The sequence below is a fragment of the Lupinus angustifolius genome, chromosome LG08 (genome assembly GCF_001865875.1).
Source record: "Lupinus angustifolius cultivar Tanjil chromosome LG08, LupAngTanjil_v1.0, whole genome shotgun sequence".
NCBI lineage: Eukaryota > Viridiplantae > Streptophyta > Magnoliopsida > Fabales > Fabaceae > Lupinus > Lupinus angustifolius.
Genome location: NC_032016.1, coordinates 17342212 through 17352372, shown reverse-complemented (window position 1 = coordinate 17352372; position 10161 = coordinate 17342212). Strand labels below are relative to the sequence as shown.

Genomic DNA, 10161 nt, shown 5'->3' with positions numbered 1-10161 from the left:
GGGTAAAGAGAGAAGTGAATGGAGAACTACCAAATTAGGAACCAATGACTTGGATTTGTTCGTACAGGTTACACGGTGGATCTTATAAGGCCTACTCATGTCAAGGTCTTCTGGCATCTAAACGTTGGAAGCACCTGTATCTCTTAATGTTTTCGCCAACTGGCATACTTCCTTTGCCATTGAAGTTTTGGTTAGCATTTCCAGATTTGGGAGTGTTGACTGTAGAGCAATATGGAATGATAAGGGTGTTTATCAAGGAGCGCGTACGCCCATCAAACTTCAATGAAGTTGAAATTGATCGGATTCGTATTTCTATGGTGACGATGCATATTGCATGTTTTAAAGACTTTTGAAAGATGGATGGAGTATCATCTTTGATATCTGCATTGGTATGCTACTTCATTGATGGACTACTAGAACAACGACACTACGACAAGCATAAGAATAGAGTCGTGTGAGTGCATGGTTGGTCCTGAACCAGAGATGAGGTAAGGATATGTATACCTGGGCGAAACTTTTTGGGTTTATGAGTTGCTTTTTCCGAGTCATTCGAAAGCGTTGAATGAATAATGATGAAAGACAAGGGACTGGAAATGATTGCTGAGAAGGGATCTTGTTCAGCAAGCAGCAAATTCAGCGGTTTTTTATCGAGGGAAATGCCAGAAGTGGGGGCAAATTCTTTCTAAACTATTCGCTGTGTTCGCCAATGATACGAGTAATAGTTGTTTAGCTCTGAGTCCATGATTAGTCAGCAAATAGAAGAAAGCTCTCTCCATTAGTTGTCATCTCCTACTAGTAGCCATCTCCATCCACTACCCCCTCGATGACCGATCCCTAATTCCTCCTATAAAAATACCTCACCTATCCCCATTAAAAAACCCTCTTACAACTCACCAAAGAAAGAAATGGCCTTTAACTTTTGGCAATCATTCTTTAGAGTTGGAATGCATCAATTCATTAAGGTCTTTAGTTAGGGTATTTCTCAACATTTTTGTGAAATGATGAATTGATTTGATTATCATCATAAGCATTGTAAGAACTGGTTTATGATATCCTTTATATTAAGATGACATGATATTAAATACCCCATACAATAATGTAAAGGCTGCTTTGGTTGAGTTAGCCTTGCTTTCTTCTTTGGTGCATGGCTTCATGCTGGAACGAGCGCTTACAGAGCACCTCTTCATAACTCTATTCCCTAAGAACTACAATATATGTTCTCTCTCTGATCTTAATCAGACTTTTCTTCTTGATGGAATAGATCATCTTATAACCCGTTGAATAACTTTAGGCTTTAAGAAGATAATGTGAGACCCACTATTAGCCCTGATGTGAGAGTGTCCTTAGCTCTTGGAAAGAAATAAATTCCTTCTTCTTTCCTTTAACTCGACTAACTTCTATCCTTATGCCCTTACATGAGATGCAAATAGCGAGCAGATATCTAGATTCTTACTGATAAAACCACCTTTATTTTCCTTCATATGGAAGATTCATCCATCCACATGAGTACAATACATGGCATTTTATGGCTTTATAGATAAAATAGAAAGAAATAAATTATTATTTAATGTTAAAAGGTCTTTACTCGAAGAGGAGTCGAGTCATGTACTTCACCATTTCCTGGTTCGTTATAGCCTTTCCCCGGTGAAGGCTATGGCTTATCTACAGTTACTAAGGACACAACCAATCAAATGATCGGTAAAACGGGTCTCTTTTGGTACAATCTCCTCGGTCAAGTATATCTCGTACGGTTGTTTTAAAAAAGTAGTGCAATAGCATTCTATGAACGAATTCCTTCATAGCCCTCATAGATAGAGTAGAGAGAAATGGGAGACAGCAAATGAGCCACGTTCTATGTCTTTGCCATCTGACTATCATAAGAGTAATTTCATCCCATAGTCGCTGGCCGAGGAATATCTAGTTTAAGTGCCAGTTTCTTTTGTTGTCGATGTAGGCGTGCTGGGCATATTCTTGTCTCAAATAAGAGAGCACTTGTTTTATAACATATAAGCTTTCATGTTTTATAACATATTTCTTTCTTGTACTAGGATACAATATACAAGACTCCTTTTCTTTTCTAGTACTATTATAAGCCCCTATAACCAGGGAGTTTTGGAGTTTAACTATAACCTAGATAGAATCTCCGGAATCAGAAGCTGTTATCTCTCGCTATGCTTTTATGAGTGGATTTGAGAGCGCGATATAGCTGGAAACTCCTGAATTTTAGGATGGTTCTAACCTTAATGAAAAGGTAAGTTTGAAGAGATATTGGGAAAAGTTCACAAGTGTGAGTATCCAACCCCTTTTGAAAGTATCTTTCTGCTTTTGACTTTCCTAAAATGTTTGTACATATTGATTGTATCAGTACTACCAACGAACTAAGAGCTAACCCCTTTATTTTGCTATGGCCTTTTAATACTCACCCCTGAAGAAATAGAGATACAGAGAATCTATTAGGAAGGCAGAAAGAAGCATTGGCTAAGACTTTCATGGAGATGGGGCATACAAGGCAAGTTTAATAGCATATGACTTTCCATTGAATTAAGGTTTGTCAAGGCCTAAGCTACTACTTAGAAAGGGGTAAGGCAAAATAAAAGGTGACAGCCTAGACTACTACCACTTTACTTTAGGATAAGATTTTTGCTTCGAGCAGTTCTCGGGCATTGATTGAGGAAGTAGCCCAACCTTTTTTCATCTACGCAAAGAGGAATTACTTCTTCTTAATTCAAGGAAATGGTGGATCTAGATCAATTCCTAAGGCTGGTAATGCCGAATCAATCAAGGATAAGGCAATATAGTCAGAAAGGAAAGCCAAAGTCATGAGAATGAGCCCGTCCTAGCCTAGAAGGCGGCAGAAAAGTAAAGTGAGTAATTAAGGCTCCTTGCAGTTTCGGAATAAGAACCTGCCCATACCCAACAAATCAAAGAAGAAAAAAGTCAATAAGACGGGGGAAAGGAGAAGGAAAGTCATGATAGAGTGGTTGTGCTAGTTTAATTTTATTCATATTCATATTATAGTTAGCGCTTTTTCTTTTAAGAATGCATCTAGTTCTATCTTTCTTTCGCTAGTTAGTCCACCTTTTAGTGATTGTTGTAATTTAGGTTTTAAAGTAGTTAGAATAGCTCTCTCATATTGACCAATTTTGTCTAATGGCATTCGATCACAAAATCCATTGAGAACTGCATAAATGACTAGAATTTCTTTTTCAATTGGAAGTGGTGCATATTGTGGTTGTTTTAGTACTTCTGTCATCCTTGCACCTCTATTGAGTAATGCCTGAATCGCTGCATCAAGGTTTGAGCCAAATTGCGCAAAGGCGGCCACTTCGCGATATTGTGCCAATTCTAGTTTTAAACTACTACAGACTTGTTTCATAGCTTTCAATTGAGTGGTAGACCCGACGCGACTGACAGATAAGACGGTGTTAATAGTAGGTCTAATTACACGATAAAAAAGCTTTTTTTCCGGACAGATTTGTCCATCAGTAATGGAGATCACATTGGTGGGAATATAGGCTGATACATCTCCAACTTCTATTTCAATGACGGGTAAGGCGGTGAAGCTACCTGCACATGTCTGGTCCGACCGTTTAGCGGCTCTTTCTAAGAGATGGGGATGTAAATAGAAAACATCGCCTGGGAAAGCCTCACGACCTGGTGGTTGGGGTAACAATAATGACATTTGTCGATATGCGACGACCAATTTACTAAGATCATCATAGATTATCAATGTGTGCATTCCATTATTGCGGAAATATTCCCCCGTGGCACACCCAGAATATGGGGCTAGAAATTGCAGAGGAGTAGGATCCGAAGCGTTGGCTGCTATAAGAATGGAATATTCTAAAGTATTCACTTCTGAAAGAATTTGAACTAATTGTGCCACAGTTGAGCGTTTCTGTCCAATCGCAACATAGACACAATAAAATATCTCATCTCAAAGGTGGCCCTTGAGTTCATTTGCTTTTAGTTTAGCGTGGTATTGATAGAAATAGCTATTTTTCCAGTTTGCCGGTCCCCGATTATAAGTTCTCGTTGACCACGACCTATAGGAACTAGGCTATGTACCGCTTTTAACCCTGTTTACATAGGCTCATGCAAAGATTGACGTTCCATAATCCCAAGGGCTTTCACTTCCACACGTCTTCGCTCGTGATCGCTTAGGGCCCTTCTTCCATTAATAAGTACTCCCAACGTGTCGATCACACGCCCTAGCAGGGAATTTCCCGCAGGAACATCCAAAATAGATCCAGTGCATTTGACAAGATCTCCTTCTTTTATAGCGGTATCACTACCAAAGACCACAATTTCGAAATTTTCATTCTCAAGATTCAACGCTATTCCTTTCACACTGGTGGCAAATTAAACATTTCCCTAGCTTGAATCTGGTTCAATCCATAAACACGTGCAATCCCATGTCCAACTGAGACCACTCGACCGATCTCATCCACTTTCAAATTAGTGTAAAAGTTGGTAATTTTACTTTCTAATAGAGTTGTTAGCTCTGCTGATCTTACAGAGAATTCCATAATTTCTTTTTCAATTCATTTGACCTCGAGGTAAGGGCGAATATCGCAGAATCAAAACTGAAACATCGAACTCGTGTATGTGAAAGGAAAGGGTGATTCCCTTTTGTAACTCAATAGGTGATTTGTTGCAGCTACACCGGGAGAAGAGTGGGCATATATTTATCATCTTTATCTTTGACTTCGGATTGAGACTTTAAGCTTTAGCCTGAAGGAAGACAAGATCAGGAACCCAAACCCACAGTTTTGTGCCACACGGTTGAGCTTTCTCCTTTCCCACTTTGACTTTAATTCTTGTTTTATAATAGAGGGAAAGCCGATCTCCTTGATTTGAGGATATGCCTTTACTATTCGTTAGGAGAAGTCGCATCGCTTATAAGGTAAGGTATCATCTTTTAGTTCAAGGATTGGTTTTTGTCTTGCCTAGTAAGGCTGGTAAGTTAAGCATTGTCTAGTTTTTCAAAATTATCTTTTGAAGAGGAATTTTTTCTTTGACGATTAAAAACACTTTGATGGACTAGAGGTGTAATGTAAGAAAAGCATCGTGAAACGTGATTTCGTACAAAAAAAGACTTGATGCCTTGAACACACTTTCTATAAAAAAAAAAGGTGAGTCTGATTGCTTCATAAGTGAATAGGGTTGAGTTTAGCTAATGAATTGGTCATTCTTTTGAGTTGTGGTATAAATAGGGGGCTTTAGGCCCTATTGCCTTTTTGTTGTTTAGCTCTTTTAATTTGTATTCTCGCTAACCAAAGATGAATGGGGGGTGTAGAGGCACAAGAAAGGGTGTGGTTGTTTAAGCATCTAAAAGAACTTGTTGTTCTAGAGGTGCTTGTACCTGATCTTGACGTCACTAGTAGTGAGGTGCACTTTCTTTTCTCTCTTTTACATGGCTTGTGGCATTGTAGTCTTTTCTTGCCTTGAATTTTTTTTATGATGAATTAGTCACCTTAGCTTTCGTAAGCAGCCCTTCTAGTGAACCGGTTGAGAAGTAAGTAGGCCTTGTTAACTGCCCCCGCCAACTAGAGATCCTCATAAGCGAACCGAGGAGGAGGCCATCTTAGTTATGATTTGATCTCTTTTTCTGAGCTATTCTTGGATGTCATCATCTTAGCTTGGGTACACGACCATTAGTTGCCTCTATCTAGTCTGTACGTACCTCTTCACTACGCTCATCTTCAGACATATATAAAAAGGTAAGAATGGATAAATAACACATAAATCGAGGGCTATGCTGATCCTCGGACATATATAAAATGGAATAAAGATGGACCAAGTTACTTATGGATGTAACCACAATTAACATCACTACGGTCTGACTATCGAACATGGAGTCAGAAGTGAATTACGAGTCGGACCCATTTGATTCCGAAAATCGAGCGAACTCTCCTTGCATGCAATGATGTGATGGTGAACCTCTCATTCTAATTCAGTGCTCTCAGAACCTTGCAGGAAGGTTTCCCATCACGCGACTCACCAACTTGATCTTCCGAGGGAACCGTATGTCCGAACAAGCCTAGAAAAAGAGGTACGGTCTCCCTTTCCTTCACCACTCAAGTGTACGGCATCTGCCGTGCTTAGGTCCCTTCTTCCCTTCCCTAATGAAAGAGTCCACCGCCTGCCTTAATAGTCTCAAATAGGGCATGCAGGCCTGCCTCTTTTTTTAGTAGGTAATTCACTACCGAAGCAAAGAAAAGGCTGGATCAAGAAAATGGGGTACTACGAGCCCTCTGCCCCATGCACCTAACAAGCTCGCATGGTTCACCGGTTCCACTCACTAGACTCTTAGAGTGATTCAATCGATACAGAGGTGCGCTTAAAGTGGGGGTGTGATGTCCTTATAATATGGGATAGGCCCTTCCCCATAAGGCCCCACCGTTGGGGAATAAGCGCCCTCTTGCTAGCCATATGCGAGGCTCCATCTTAGCCTTCCCTGATTAGGAGCGCTCCCACACCTGTATCGGCCTACTCAACTGTGTATGGATCGAAAGGCAGGATGATACAACCCCTAAGGGAGTGGTTACATCTAGTATGTCCCCCCTTGTTCCTCACATGATATGGTACCCCAGGGTGGGTAGGAGCGGGTCGAGTTCGTATCACCATAGAGCAATAGCCGCGTCCACCTCTGATCTATCTACTCATCAATTCATCTGGTGACTTCACGGTCGCAAAAGAAGCCCCAAGAAGTATCAAACATTTCCGATGAGATCCATGGAGCAATTCTTATATAGCAAGCACTACATCCCGTTGCAACTTCATAAAAAGTAATCAAAGATAAGATCGAAGTGAATCAAATGCACGTAGTGGTCATTATAGCGGTTCCTTCTGATCCTATAAAACGTCCGTAAAAACCTGCTACGGATCTATCGAGAAGGGGCAAAAAGACGATAAGTAGATACATAATTTCGAGTGTGATTAGACAACCAAAAATCAGACAATGATAGAGCGGTCTATCATAAGTGCCAGACCCTCAACAAAAGAATTGATTAAGGTGATCAAGTGTTATCAGGAGACGCTAGGTTTCGCTTCGGAATTGAAAAAAAAACTACTTTTTTTATAGCATATTTCGCACATTAAGTTATTCTTTGATCTGCCGCTGCCAGAACACCGCAATATTCATCCTTTTGGGTTTAAGGATCTCAATGGTGAATCGATCATTAGATATCCTTTTCCTTTTTTTGCAAGAATGGAAGGGAATAAAAGTAATGAAACCCGTGATGGCTACTGAATAACGTCCTTTTAATTTTTTAATAATAAAGCCTTTTAACGTTGTATTCGTTCACTAAATCTTGTTCAGTTCCACCCAAGCTCGGTTTTGTCTGAATCTTCATGGAAGAAGAAGAAGCGGTTCACCAGCCACTATATATGTGGATCCCACCAAAATCATTAAACCTGGCAACTGCTCGCTCTTTGATCAGTGATTCGCCAGCCACTAGGTCGATGAATAATCTCTCCAAATCTTTTTGATCAGTGATTCACCAGGCACTAGATCCAGGGATCCCACCTTCTTCTCCAACCCGGTGGCTCGGTTGATTGCCACTCCTGTAGGCTTATGTTACATACAAATTATGGTTGTCCCAGGTCCTGCATCCACCAAGAATATTTCTTCCTCTAAGCATAAAACTTTAGATTGTAAGGCCTTTCCACTACATAAGAATAAACTTGAATTAGATCTAAGAAATGATCGACTCAAATAGATGTTCATCATAAGCTTTTTTTTCCTCCTCTTTCTATTCTTGTTCTATTGATCAGAAGCATCCAGTAGCACCATTAAGTAGTGGTGTTATCATCCAGATTATCTACTCTGGTCAAAATCTGGTCCTTTATCCTTACCTTAAAAAGGCATCATATTGTACTCCTCCCTCATGGAGCTCGTCCCTAAGGCGATAGAGCTCTATCAAGGACCCCCCGGTTCTGACCGCATGGGGATTGTCCAGGGCCCGCGCTTCCCATCCCGTCCAATTTCCACTTGGTTCCGAATCAAGGACTTCCATCTGCTGGATAATATCCACGTTGATTTCGAAGCGGTCTTGGGCGTTAATAGGGGCCAAGTTAATTTCCTAGGCAGAGGGTTGGGCCTTGGATCTTAAGAGTCATGTCCTTATAACTAGAACACTCTGTCCCCCTATCATTGCCTCTTCCTGATAGGGGTAGGCTACGACAAGTCGAATATCCGCTTCCCCGGGAGCGACATGATTTGTGGGAGGAAGAGGCATTCCCTCTGGCGGCTGATTCACGAATCCTGTGCCTCAACTTGTTGACATAGTAGGATCCAGCAGGTCCGTCCACCTAGACCAGATCAAAAGGAAGTACATAACACAGGGAATGAAGTCAAACGAAGGAAGTCAAGTTGTTGTACAGCCTAAAGGCAAAACATGTTAGGACCTAAAAACGATCAACCATTTCACAAGAGAAAGAGCCCACTCTAACTTGAGCCTTGTTAGATATAAGCAAAATCTCTCAATTTTGAAATCAAAAGGAAAGAATCGAATAAGAATATAGAAAGTAAAGAGGAAATGGCAGAACCATAAAAAATGTGTGAAATAAGTGAATTTATCCAGTTGAGGCCTAATTTATTGACAACAAATGATTCCCTATAGACAGCTTAAGTCAAGGCTGCACATATTCTGAGTTGTGGTTGTTCACTAATAGAAAGCATGGGAGAAGATGCACATATTTTGTGCATCTCACAAAATTCTTTTCGAACTTGAACTGCGATAGACTGAAGACGAACCCAATTTCGATAAAAGGTGAAGTTAAAGCTACTCGATCATTCAACACGGATAGCATTTCTCTATGCTAGGATCCAACCCGCGCTGCCAGCTTTCTTCTATTATGATTTTTCTAGTTAGAACCTTTTTTACCTTACCATAAGGATCAAAGACTAAGACCAGAAATTTTGCATGTCTTCTCTTGGACATCTCACTTGAAATGCAATCATTATTTTCGATCTTATACCTTTACGTTTTTACACTAAAGACCAATCCAATCAGCTCAAAAGTTTAGTTGCAAAATAAAGTTCACTACGAATGAGAGAACGAACAAAGCTAGTCGGAACAGAAGGATAGTAGACGAGATGTGGAGGAGCTTTCGTTGGGGAGCCCCTCTCACCTACGCTATTCTCAAACGGGAGATCGGGATCGGGCAGAGCTCTTGAAAAAGAGGGAAGTGGGTACTCCGAGGAATGGAGCCTATCTCATCAAAGCTCTTTCTGACCCATTTAGACTAAACTGAGACCAAACACACAAAGAGAGACATGGAAGAATGCGTCGTAGATTAAGGGGAGGAACTAACGCCCCCGAGTCTAGAGTAGCTATTTGAAGAAGTGACTTTAGAGAATATTTCCATCTTTCTCCCGTATGATCTTAAGAGAACTAGGGAAGATGCACTGTAATTAAAGTAATTCTATTAATCTATTAATAAGACATTTCATAACTGATTTTCTAAGTAAGATAGCAAGGTCTTTCCACATTGTTTTCAAAATAAAGAGATTGAAAAAGTAGTTGATTTTGGATGCGAAAAGTTTTAGGTATTGATAGATGAGTAGTTCGTCTTCAAGTTACTAATATGGACCCAGGGAGCTAAAGACTATAGCAATGTGAAGATTCTCCGAGACTAGTGATTTTCAAAGAATAGAGTATGTGTTTCCTGCTTTTAACCCACACAAATTTCTTGTTTGAATTGCATACAGGAGATTTGGCCCATTTTTTATTTCCTCTTTATATACTAAATTACGTAAATAATAAGGGCTAAAGCACATACATATAGAGAGGTGCAAAGGACAGATGCGCCAATTATCTAATCATTACCAGGATCTGCCAACAGTTTTTGATTGAAATAGATTAATAATAACGCGTTATAGTAACTTCTAACTTCGTCCAATCCGCTACCCATCCAATGCCTCTCCGACTCCTAACTCCTCTTAGTCATTAATAAGCCGATGAGCCATATCAGTGAAGCAAGCCTACCGATGACCCGACTCACTCAAAGAATGAATGAGAAGCATTAAATCCATATAGATCATTTCATTTTTCCTTTCTTGCAAGCAGGAATCGAACCTGCGCTAGCGGATCCTGTCACATGCTTTTAGGCATAAAAGTGAAATTATAATTTTTTTTGGTTACATCTGTGGAG

General features: G+C 40.2%; 1 pseudogene; it reads right to left on the bottom strand.

Annotated features, from left to right (window-relative positions):
- On the bottom strand, nucleotides 7106–7872 carry LOC109353947 (annotated as a pseudogene).